The sequence below is a fragment of the Sus scrofa genome, chromosome 4 (assembly GCF_054392235.1).
Source record: "Sus scrofa isolate SSC_HxYL_T2T_F1_AM1 chromosome 4, Sscrofa_HxYL_maternal_Yorkshire_Landrace_v2.0, whole genome shotgun sequence".
In the NCBI taxonomy this organism is placed as follows: Eukaryota; Metazoa; Chordata; class Mammalia; order Artiodactyla; family Suidae; genus Sus; species Sus scrofa.
The window spans coordinates 104,281,611-104,294,285 of record NC_139386.1 but is presented as its reverse complement, the minus strand read 5'-3'; the positions used below and the strand labels follow the sequence as shown (position 1 = coordinate 104,294,285).

Sequence of the window (12,675 nt, the reverse complement as noted above, 5' to 3'; positions counted from 1 at the left end):
TCCAGCACCAAGGTCACCTAATTCAAGAGCATCCTTGCCCCCATGGCCCCCGCCTACCCACAGCCCTCCAGAACGGCCCGCGAAAGACTTACACTCTCGGCTCCAGCTCGGCCCTAGGCATCACGAAGCTGCCACTCTTGCATCAGCGCTGACGACCCGGCCAGCCTCTGACACTCTCTTCTTGGAAGCAGTTCCTCCCCTGTCCCCTCCCATCTCACTTGCTCCAGTCCCTCAGGAAACACGCCTAGGAAAGAGATATGACCTTCTCAATAGCTCACAGCTAGCTAGTGCAGAGCCAGGACTGGAAGCCAAATCTTCCCAGCCCACTCACTGCTGTACCTGTGAGGCCCTGGCTCCCCAAAGTCAGCAAACATCTGTCACCACCTAACTACACTGCCGTCCATCTTTCCAGATCCTTCATTTATCATTTCTCCTTCTTTATTCCTTGATATACTTTATGATCTTATTATTGTTATCAGAGGCCTTCTTGTGTTGCAGCTGTTCCTGAATGACTGGATGGGTATGAGAAAAGAGACAAAAGAAATTCCAAGAGAAAGACCCCATAACTTGGGGGTTAGAATCCTTGGTCCACCCACTTAAAGGCTGTGATTTTAAGCTAGTCACAATGCCTCTCTAAGCCTCCATATGCTTAATTCAAATGAACTAAGCTTTTTTGGGCCACGCCCACGGCATATGAAGGTTCCCAGGCTAGAGGTCAATCGGAGCTATAGCTGCTGGTCTATGCCACAGCCACAGCAACGCAGGATCTGAGCCGCATCTGCGACCTACATCACAGCTCAAGGCAACACCGGGATCCTTAACCCACTGAGCGAGGCCAGAGATTGAACCTGCATTCTTATGGATACTAATCGGATTCGTTTCTGCTGCCCCATGATAGGACCTCCCTAAAAAAAATTTTTAGCCCTCTTGTGACATGTAGAAGTTGCAGGGCTAGGGATCGAACATGCACCAGAGCAGCAACCCAAGCCACTGAAGTATCAATGCCTGACCCATAACCCACTGTGCCACAAGGGAACTCGGACAAATTTTTAAATAACCATAATAGTTCAATGTTTTATAAGAACTAAACACAGATCATATATGCAGATGTGTTTAAGACACTGTAAATTGTCTCAAATATGAGGAACCATAAAAATAATCATGGCCAACATGTACTGAGCTCCTACTCTATGCCAGGTGTTATACCAAGTAGTTCACATAGGTTGGTTGATTTAACCTATATAACAACCCTGGAAAGAGAATATTATTATCATCATTTTATAGATCATTAAGCTGATTTGCAGAGAGATTAAGAATTTGCTCAACATTATACAGCTAATAATTGTGAAAGCCAGATTACAAACCTATCCTTCTGACTCCAGAGGCTGCATTTAACCACTAAGATAGTCTGTCTCTCTGTGCCCTGTGTTGCCTAACACTTTGTAGTTGCTCAGTGTGTGTCAAAGGTGTTCATTTATTATGGCCTGAGTACAGAAACTTGCCTTTCTCACCACAAATGAGTTTTGGGACACGAGCAGTCTGGCTCCAGAGTCTATGATTTGAGCCACACTCCTGGGCTGAATGAATCACTGCAATTCCCTTTTATCTTACTTTTCAATTCAGATAATGCTTTGTAGTGAGATACAAAAGCATATCCCTAAATTTTCAATGTTTTAAGGGGTTAGCAAGACGTTCTGGTGGAGACAGGGTGAAGCACAAAGGTGTAACAACACAGGATGGGAACAAGAGGTCAAGGCTAAGGCAGCAACAATGGGGGCCAGATCACTGGGCTGCTGCTGGAATTTTTTAATTAGGATTGGACAAATTTATAAATATAGAGAAAATTAATAATTGTCTTTATTTATATTTTCTTTTATGTTCCTTAACAGTTCTTTATAGTTTTTATCATATGGGTCCTAATAGAAATATTTTTACATTTTAAATTCATATGCATGGAAGTTTCTCTTTATTGCTATGAGTGAGACTTTTTTCCTCTATCGTATTTTCTGACTAGTAATTGTATCTAGGAAAATTAATAATTTTGTGAAATCATTTTATAAGTGAATATCTTACTAAATTTTATTTATATGTTTGTACCTTAATTTATTATTTTATATAAATTATAATTACATATTTCACACTTAAAAATTTGCACTTCCCTGAGTACTAATAAGACTGAACAACTTTTCTTTGCATTTCCTCTTTTGTGAACTGCCTATTCATGTACACTCCCTTTCATTGTTTCTAATATTCTTAATTAATTATCTTGCTTTTTCCAGATGTAAGTCACATTATGTATAAATAAGAATTTTGCCTCAGGATTTCCAATATGTACATCTCTAACTTTATTTTCTTGTCTAAATGCAATGGCTAACACTTCTAGACTAGAATGTAAAATAATATAGGTAATAGGAAGCATTTTTGCCTTGCTCCTAATTTTAATAGAAATGATTTTATCTATTACCATAAATATGATGCTAGAATTTTATTTGAGATTTTTATTTATTATGTTGAACAATATTCATCCATTACCATGTCCCTTGGCGTTTCAGTGGAAATTAATGTAAGATATTGTCAGAAAATAATGTTGACTTTCTCCTTTGATCTATTAACATATTAATTAATATCAATAGGTTTCCTAATATTGAGTCATCCAGGAATATTTTTTTAAAATGCCACTCCACTTATTATGGTGTATTGTATTTTTAATATCCTCCTGGGTTGGTTTATTCATGTTTTATTTAGTATTTTCACATGAATGTTCATAAGTGAGATGAGTCTATAGTCTTCTTTTATGCTTTAAGGTTTGGTATTAGTGAAAAGAAATTAGATTTCTTTCTTCTTCTATGCTGCCAATTTGAACAGCATCAGAATCATCTTGAATTTACTTATAAATTATCCAAAATAGTGCTAAGTATAGTACCAAATAATTTTCTCAATTTCTTTCATGGTTATTAGGCCTTTTGGGTTTTCTTTTATTTTTTTAAGTCAATTTTGGTCATTTACATTTCATAGAAATTTATTTTAACTCTTTTTGGCATAGAGTAATGAAAAATCTCATAATTTGGAGTTCCCGTTGTGGAGCAGTGGAAACAAATCCAACTGGGAACCATGGGGTTGCAGGTTCAATCCCTGGTCTTGCTTAGTGGGTTGAGGATCTGGCATTGCTGTGACTGTGGTGTAGGCCGGCCACTGCAGCTCCGATTAGACCCCTAGCCTGGGAACCTCCATGTGCCCTGGGTGCGGCCCTATAAAGACAAAAAGACAAAAAAAAGAACCAAAAAACTCAATTTTAATTCCTTTGATATTTATGTTTATTTCTCCTTTCTTATTCCTATTTTCCACTTTCCTCCTTTTCCCCTTTAGTCAATGAGTTTATTTTTATTTAATTGTGGTTCCCCCCCATAGAGCCATGAGCTGAAATTGAAAGGATAACTAAGAGTTTATCAGTCAGGAGTTCTGTGGCACAGCAGGTTAGGATCTGGTGTTGTCGCTGCTGTGGCTCAAGTCACTGGTTGGGGAACATCCACATACTGCAGGCTCAGCCCAAAAAAACAAACAAATTAATAAAAATTAAAAAAAAAAGAGTTTATCAGTCAAAAAGGAGTTCCCATTGTGGCATAGCAGAAGCAAATCCAACTAGTATCCACGGAGCCATCCCTGGCCTTGCTCAGTGGGTTGGGGATCTGGTGTTGCCCTGGGCTGTGGTGTAGGTCACAGACCTGTCTTGGATCCTGCATTGCTGTGGCTGTGGCATGGGCTGGCAGCTGTAGCTCTGAAGTGACCCCTAGCCTGGAAATCTCCATATGCAGCCAGTGTGGTCCCTAAAAAGCAAAAAAAAAAGTTTATCAGTCGAAGAAAGAAAGGAAGGAGTCTCTAGAAAAGTAAACAACATATGTAGAAATTTGCAACTGTAAGATAGCTTGGGGTATTCAGTGAGTTGTATCTTGGTTTGGCTATGACATGATGAGGGTCGGGCAGCGACCAGGTGCCTTGAAAGACCTTGAAAGAATCCCACTGCGGAGTATTATTCCACCCACTGTCACCTCATCTTTGCAGCATGCCCTTAAGATACAAAGACCTGAAGGAACTTCTAATTAGCCCAATTCCAGTTTTCAGAGGGTGGAAAGAAGATGTATCTGCTCTTTGGGGCTCCTGTAGGAAAAATCAGAGCTCTGCCTTCTACCAGCACTCTCACAGGGAGTCAAGGAGGGGAGAAAGGAGGGTGCAGCAGGTTCCACCAGAAGATACTATTGGGTAGCCAGAAGAATGACAGATACCCTCTACATGGAGTCATTGAAATCTTTTTTTTTTTTTTTTTCTTTTTTAGGGCTGCACCCACAGCATTTGGAAGTTCTTAGGCTAGGAACTCCCAAGTCATTGAAATCTTTCAAACGGAGAGGAAGCCAAATTCAGATCTGTGTGTTTGTTTTTTCAGTATTCTGAAGGAAGCAGTCACCTCATTTTATAAATGAGGAAACAGAGCCAGGGGAGGAACTGAGAAAAGCCCAAGGAAACAGAGTTATCAAAAGTTGGAATCAGAAATAAATAAATAAATAAAAATAATAAAAGAGAGTTGGAATCACAAAGAATGGAAAGATATCCCATGCTCTTGGATGGGAAGAATTAATACTGTTAAAATGTGAGTTCCCCATTGTGTCTCAGTGGTAATGAACCTGACTAGTATCCATAAGGACATAGGTTTGATCCCTGGTATCGCTCAGTGGGTTAATGGATCTGGTGTTGCCGTGAGCTGTGGTGTAGGTAACTGATGCAGCTCGGATCCCACATTGCTGTGGCTGTTGTGTAGGCTGGCAGCTGTAGCTCCAATTCTATCCCTAGCCTGGGAGCTTCGATATGCCATGGGTGCAGCCCTAAGAAGACAAAAAAAAATATTTACTAAAAAGGCCATACTACCCAAAGCAATCTACAGATTTAATGACATTTTTCACAGAACTAGGACAAATAATCCTAAATTTTATATGGAACCATAAAAGACCCAGAATTGTCAAAGCAATCCTTAGGAAAAAGAACAAAGCAAGAGGCATAACCCTCCCAGAAGTTAGACAATTATTACAAAGCTACAGTAACTAAAACAGTGTGGTACTGGCACAAAAACAGACATATGGATCAATGGAACAGAATAGAGAGCCCAGAAATGAACTCACACAACTATGGTCAATTAATCTTCAACAAAGGAAGCAAGTATAATGGAAAAAAGACTGTCTCTTCAGCAAGTGGTGTTGGGAAAGTTGGACAGGTGTATGTAAAAAAGTGAAGTTAGAACACGTCCTCACACCATACACAAAAATAAACTCAAAACGGCTTAAAGACTTGAATATAAGACATGACACCATAAAAGTTCTATAAGAGAACAGAGGCAAAATATTCTCTGACATAAATCACACCACTGTCTTCTTAGGTCACTCTCTCAAGACAACAGAAATAAAAGCAAAAATAAACAAATGGGAGCTAATCAAACTTACAAGCTTTTTCACAGCAAAGGAAACCATAAACAAAATGAAAAGATAACTTACAGACTGAGAGAAAATATTTGCAAATGATGCACCTGACAAGGGCTCAATTTCCAAATATACAAACAGCTCACAAAACTCAATAACCAGAAAAACAACTCAATTGAAAATGGGCAGAAGACCTAAATAGATATTTCTCCAAAGAAGACATACGGATACCCAATAGACACACGAAAAGATGCTCATCATCGCTGATAGAGAAAAGCAAATTAAAACTGCAATGCCTTATCACCACACACCAGTCAGAATGGCCATCATTAAAAAGTCTACAAACAATAGGGAACTATGTCTGGTCACTTATGATGGAGCATGATAATGTGAGAAAAAAGAATGTATGCATGTATGTGTAACTGGGTCACCATGCTGTACAGTGGAAAATTGACAGAACACTGTAAACCAGCTATAATGGAAAAAATAAAAATCATTATATGTAAAAAAATGTCTACAAACAATAAACACTGGACAGGGTGAGGAGAAAATGCTCTTATGCTGCTAGTGGGGATGTAAATTGGTATAGCCATTATAAAAAACCAGTATGGAGTTTCCTCAAAAAACTAAAAATAGAGTTACCATATGATCCAGCAATCCCACTCCTGGGCATATATCCAGACAAAAGTATAATTTGAAAAGATACATGCACCCCTATGTTCAGAGCAGCACTATTTACAACAGCCAAGACATGTAAGCAATCTAGATGTCCATCAACGGAGGAATGGATAAAGAAGTTGTGGTGCATATATACAATAGAATACTAATCAGACATAAAAAAAGAATGAAATAATGGCATTTGCAACAACATGGATGGACCTAGAGAGTATCATACCAAGCAAAGTAAATCAGAAAGAGAAAGACAAATACCATATGACACAAATGAACCCACCTGCAAATCAGAAACAGAGTCACAGACATAGAGAACAGACTGGGAAAAACTGGGAGTTTGGGACTAGCAGATCCAAACTAGTATGTATAGAATGGATAAACAAGGTCCTACTGTATACCACAGGGAGCTATATTCAGTATCCTGTGATAACCATAATGGAAAAGAATATGAAAAAGAATATATAACTGAGTCACTTTGCTGTACAGCAGAAATTATCACAGCATTATAAATCAACTATACTTCAATTAAAAAAAATTGTACTACTGCATGCAAATCAATGAAACTAGTGCACATCCTCACCCCATGCACAAAAATAAACTCTAAATGGCTGGAAGACTTAAATATAAGACAAGACACCATCAAAATCCTGGAAGAGAACACAGGCAAAACATTCTCTGACATCAACCTTACAAATGCTTTCTCAGGTCAGTCTCCCAAAGCAACAGAAATAAGAGCAAAAATAAACCAATGGGACCTGATCAAACTGACAAGCTTCTGCACAGCAAAGGAAACCAAAAAGAAAACAAAAAGACAACTTACAGAATGGGAGAAAATAGTTTCAAATGATGTAACTGACAAGGGCTCAATCTCAAAACACACAAGCAACTTATACAACGCAACAGCAAAAAAGCCAACCACCCAATGGAAAAATGGGCAAAAGACCTGAATAGACATTTCTCCAAGGAAGATATACAGATGGCCAACAAGCACATGAAAAAATGCTCAACATCCTCGATTATTAGAGAAATGCAAGTCAAAACTACCACGAGATACCACTTCATACCAGGCAGAATGGCCATCATTCATAAGGTCACAAATAACAAATGCTGGAGGGGGTGTGGAGAAAAGGGAACCCTTCTGAACTGTTGGTACAACCACTATGGAGAACAGTAAGGAGGTACCACAGAAGACGGTACATAGAACTACCATATGACCCAGCAATCCCACTCTTGGGCATATATCCAGACAGAACTTTCCTTGCAAAAGACGCATGCACCCGCATATTCATTGCGACACGATTCACAATAGCCAAGACATGGAAACAACCTAAATATCCATCAACGGATGATTGGATTAAGAAGATTTGGTATATATACACAATGGAACACTACTCAGCCATAAAAAAGAACAAAATAATGCCATTTGCAGCAACCTGGATGGAACTAGAGACTCTCATACTGAGTGAAATAAGTCAGAAAGAGAAAGACAAATACCGTATGATACCACTTATATCTGGAATCTAATATTTGGCACAAATGAACCTTTCCACATAAAAGAAAATCACAGATTGGAGAATAGACTTGTGGTTGCCAAGGGGGAGGGGGAGGGAGTGGGATGGATTGGGAGCTTGGGGTTAATAGATGCAGACTATTGCCTTTGGAATGGATTCACAATGAGATCCTGATGTGTAGCACTGGGAACTGTCTAGTCATTTATGATGGAGCATGATAATTTGAGAAAAAAGAATGTATACGTGTATGTGTAACTGGGTCACCATGCTGTAAAGTAGAAAACTGACAGAACACTGCAAACCAGCTATAATGGAAAAAAATAAAAATCATTATATTAAAAAAACCCTTAAAAATTTTTAATTAATAAATAAAATAAATTATAAATTTAATAAATAATATATAAATTCCACCCCCCAAAAAAAATTTTTTTTAAAGAGATGGAGGGGAGTTCCCATCGTGGCTCAGTGGTTAACAAATCCAACTAGGAACCATGAGGTTTCAGGTTTGATCCTTGGCCTCGTTCAGTGGGGTAAGGATCCAGTGTTGCCGTGGGCTGTGGTGTAGGTTGCAGACACGGCTAAGATCTCGTGTTGCTGTGGCTGTGGCATAGGCCAGCAGATACAGCTCCGATTAGACCCCTAGCCTGGGAACCTCCATATGCCACAGGTGCAGCCCTAGAAAAGACAAAAAAAAAAAAAAAAGAGTTGGAGGATATGTGTTTACACATGACTGAATCACTGTTGTATAGCAGAAATTATCACAACCTTGTAAATCAACTATACTTCAATAAAACTTAAAAAAAAATGAAAAATAAAAATTGTTTGGAATCAGAGTTCACCTTTGGGAGTTCCTGTTGCGGCTCAGCAGGGTATGGACCTGACATTGTCTGTGGGGATGCAGGTTCGATTCCTGGACTTGCTCAGTGCGTTATGGATCTGTCATTGTGGCAAGCTTTGGCATAGGTTTCAGATACAGCTCAGATCCGGTGCTGTTGTTGCCATGGCTGTGGTGTAGGCCTCAGCTGCAGTTCTGATTCAATCCCTGGTCTGGGAACTTCTGTGTGCTGCAGGTGTAGCCCTAAAAAGAAAAAGAAAAAAAAAAGATTTCACTTTAGTTTTTACTTAGGAAATACTCTGGAGGAAAATAAAGCAATCATCCTTCCCTGAAAAGTGGGGATAATATTCATGAAGCTTAAATGATTTAATGCACACAAAGTGGTGACAGGCAATAGGCCCCTACAAAGACATTGCTTTTTCCTTTTCCTCCATTTCATTTTTCCTTTTTTTTAAATTTTGTCTGAGCCCATGGCATGCAGAATTTCCCGGGCCAGAGATCAAACCCAAACCACAGCAATGACAACACGAAATCCTTAACCCACAGGCCACCAAGGAAATCCTCCACTTTATTTCTAAAAATTACTTTTTATAGGTTATGTTTTTCTAATACCCTGTTTTTATTGAAAAACATTTTAAAATTAAAAGTAATAATCCATAAGGCAAAATAAATCAAGTAAAAGAACATAAAATGAGAAAAGTTTTTCTTACTTACTTTCCTCTCATCCCACAGTACCTTCCCTCAAAAACAGTTCACTACTTTTTTTTTTTTTTTTTTTTTGTCTTTTTAGAGCCACACCAGTGGCATATGGAGGTTCCCAGGCTAGGGGTTGAATTGGAACTGTGACCGTCAGCCTACACCACAGCTCACAGCAACGCTGGATCTTTAACCCACTGAGCGAGGCCAGGGATAAAACCTGCATCCTCATGGATACTAGTCAGGTTTGTTAACCGCTGAGCCACGATGGGAATTCCAACAGTTCGATACTTTTAATATTTTTCATGTAATCTCTTTAATTATACACTTTTTTCCCCTAATACTTCAAAGAGTATCTATTGGCCCTCCTCTATGAGCAATTTAACACCCTTACATCACCTCCTACTTTTCAGTATTTGTAAGCGATAGTTAATGTTTTTGTTTATAAATCAAAACTTTTATTCTAATAAAGTTTGAAATTTGAAAATGTTCACATTGTCAAGTTTTACAATATTTATATTTGTTCTATAATACCAATTATGTGACCCATAGTATGCCTATAGGTTTATTCCATAAAATTGAAAACCTAGAAGGAATACAATTAAATATTTTTTAAATTAGTTAAGTCAAGCACTATGGACCTTCATGTAGTTTTCCATTTTTTCCTGTAGTTCTTTCAAACTTTGCTTTATATAATTCGAGATGATTTTAAGTGCATACAAAATTGTTTATTAGTATGATGTAGTCCTAATGAACTGTATCTTTTATTATCCTATAACTCTGTATTTTAAAAATTTGTCTTTTTCTTTTTGCTATTTTTTTGTTAAACTCATATTTTTTCTACCCTTTTATATTCAACCTTTCAATGTCTATTATTGGCCCAAACTTGGGTCCACTCATCCACACTCAGTAATGCTAATCAACTGACACCAGGTTGTTGTGAAGGGAAAGTGCAGCCTTTATTGTAGGTGCCATAAAAGGAATTAAAGCAGCTCTGGCTCTAAACACCCAAATTCTGCGATGAGTTTCAGGGAAGCATTTTTAAAGGCAAAGTGAAGGAAGGGAGTCTCAGGGTATGTGACCAACTTGTGCACAGCTCTCTGGTTGATGGTAAGGTAAGAGGGCAGTGTCACAGGGCTTAACATTATCAATCCTCAGGCTCCGGCTGGTCTGGGGACTACGTGCTCATTGTCAGCAACTTGGTCCATCTGGTGAGGGTTTTAGCCTCTGTAAAACAACTCAGGAAATGTGCATCAGATACTGTAGCTCAGGGAGGACCTAAAGATTCTGTGACTGAATATTTACTGTTTGCATTCTCCGGGACCAACTGCTATTTTGTCACATGTCCACATCCTTTCAATCATTAATTCCTGAGCCAGGTTTTTGTGACTCAGGAGAGGCCTCAGCTTTTACACAAACAAGAGGCAGATGGAGGACATGGGGGAGGGGTCTGTCTCAAGAAGCCCCCATAGGGTCCTGCTCTCAGTTACATGCCCTTATTATTTAAATATTCCTTTTATACAGTATATTGCTACATTTTATTAAATCTTACCTGACAATCCTTTTTTCTTTTTTCAAAAAATCCTTATTGGAGTATAGTTGATTTACAATGTTGTGTTGGTTTCAGGAGGACAGAAAAGTAAACCCACTATACATATACATGTATCCATTCCCTTTCAGATTCTTTTCCCCCATAGGTCACGACTGAGTATTGAGTAGATTTCTCTGTGCTATACAGTAGGTGCTTGTTACTCATCTATTCCATATACAGCAGTGTACATAGGTCAATCCCAACCTTCCGTTTTATCCCTCCTCCCCACGTTTCCCCTTTGGCAACCCTAAGTTTGGTTTTGAAATCTCTGAATCTGTTTCTGTTTTGTGAACATGTTCCCCTGTATCATTCTTTATTAAAGTCAACATATTAGTGATCTCATATATTTGTCTTTCTCTGCCTGTCTTCACTTAGTAAGATAATTTCTAGGTTCATCCATGTTGCTGAAAATGGCATTATTTTGTTCTTTTCATGGCTAAGTAATATTTCATTGTATATATGTACCATATCTTCTTTATCCATTCCTTTGTTGATGGACATCTAGGTTGCTTTCACATCCTGGCTATTTATCGTAAATAGTGCTGCTATGAACATAGGGTTGCATATATCTTTTTGAATTATAGTTTTGTCTGGGTATATGCTCAGGAGTGGGATTGCTGGATCATGTGGCAACTCTATTTTTAGTTTTTTGAGGAAACTCCATACTGGTTTTTTATAATGACTACACCAATTTACATTCCCACTAACAGTGTAAGAGGGTTTTCTCTACACCCTCTCTAGCATTTATTGTTTGTAGACCTATTGCTGATGGCCATTCTGACCAGTGTGTGGTGATAAGGCATTGCAGTTTTAATTTGCATTTCTCTAATAATTAGTGACGTTGAGCATCATTTCATGTGCTTTTTGGCCATCTGTCTGTCTTCTTTGGAGAAATATGACAATCCATTTTTTAACTGGTTTGTTTGGCCTGTGTATATTTATATGATCATTAATATATTTGAACTGGAAGTATTTTTTCCTTTTCTTTTTGAATGCATTCTTCCATTCCACCTCTCACACAGAATTTTAACTTAATGTGATATATAATTGGAAGTAGTCTTTGAATATCCCATGATACATCTCTGCAATAAAATTATGTAACTAAACTGAAATTAGATGTTTTTAAACTTCCTATGACCACGTTAATTTTTTAAAAAGCTTCCTTTTATTAACGTGATCAAACAACAAATTTTGGTAAACAGTTATTAAACATAATATTTCAACATTTTATACACTCTTAAGGTGATGAATTGGCTTTTAAAAAAAAATCTATCTCTGGATGAAAACTACTTTTTGTTGAAATGAAAAAGGGTTAAGGAGTTCTCTGGTGGCCTAGTGATTAAGGACTCAGTGTTGTCACAGTTGTGGCTTGGGATCAATCCCTAGCTCAGGAATTTCTACATGCCACAGGGGTGGCCAAAAAAAGGAATTTATTTATTGATTTTTGTCTTTTTAGGGCTCAACCTGCAGCATATGGAAGATCCAAGGCTAAGGGTCAAATCAGAGCTGCAGCTGCCAGCCTACAACCACAGCAATACCAGATCCGAGTTGCGTCTGCAACCTACACCACAGCTTGCAGCGACTCCGGATCCTTTAACCCACTGAGCAAAGCCAGGGATCAAACCTGCATCCTTCTGGACACTAGTTATATTCTTAACCCACTGAGCCACAATGGGAACTCCCAAGGAATTTGTTTTTTAAAAAAGAAAGAAAAAGGGTTGAGCATCAATTATTTCTATTTTTCTTTCTTAGTAAGTATTTGTGCTGAGAGATAATGTTCACATAAATAAGTAGATAGGAATGAAAGGAAATAATTTTTAATAGCAACATCACTCTATTCTTTAAATTTCTATGTCAAACAGCAAAAAATCACATGGTAATCTACCATAAAAACACATTTAATGACCA

The 12,675-nt window shown here is 38.1% G+C and overlaps 1 protein-coding gene across 2 annotated transcripts in view; it reads right to left on the bottom strand.

Annotated features, from left to right (window-relative positions):
- The window catches only part of PDZK1 (PDZ domain containing 1), a 65,821-nt gene that overhangs the window by 52,003 nt on the left and 1,143 nt on the right, over positions 1-12,675 (bottom strand). The window contains exon 2 of one of the 2 annotated variants that reach the window (XM_085023117.1): positions 8,485-8,723. The gene's annotated coding sequence lies outside the window, so the exon portion shown is untranslated. Of the gene's footprint in view, positions 1-92; positions 201-8,484; positions 8,724-12,675 lie in introns of those variants that run through there. The other variant, XM_085023116.1, reaches the window with a different exon arrangement.